Genomic DNA, 397 nt, shown 5'->3' on the forward strand with positions numbered 1-397 from the left:
TTTTTCAGAAGAATGATAGATCTCATCCAGCACAAGAAGTTGCAGCCCAGAGACGCACACTGCTATATAAACATGGAGGCTGCACGAGTTCTGTACCAAGTCCGGGATTGAAGAGTTATTTTGTGAGTTTTGGGACTTGAGTCTTTTGTGAGCCACCTTGATGGTACCCTAACATCAAGTGTTGGACCTGAGTGTGTAGAGTTGATCTCTTGTGTGTAGAGTTGATCTCTTGTGTGTAGGGTTGATCCCTTTTGTTCAGAGAGCAATCTCTGGTGTGTCTTTGATTTGTTTGTAAACACGGGAGTGTGGTTGAGAGGGAGTGAGCGGGGTTCTCATATCTAAGAGTGGCTCTTAGGTAGAGATTGCACGGGTAGTGGTTAGGTGAGAAGGTTGTAAA

Source organism: Glycine max, chromosome 20, assembly GCF_000004515.6.
Source record: "Glycine max cultivar Williams 82 chromosome 20, Glycine_max_v4.0, whole genome shotgun sequence".
NCBI classification, from domain to species: Eukaryota; Viridiplantae; Streptophyta; class Magnoliopsida; order Fabales; family Fabaceae; genus Glycine; species Glycine max.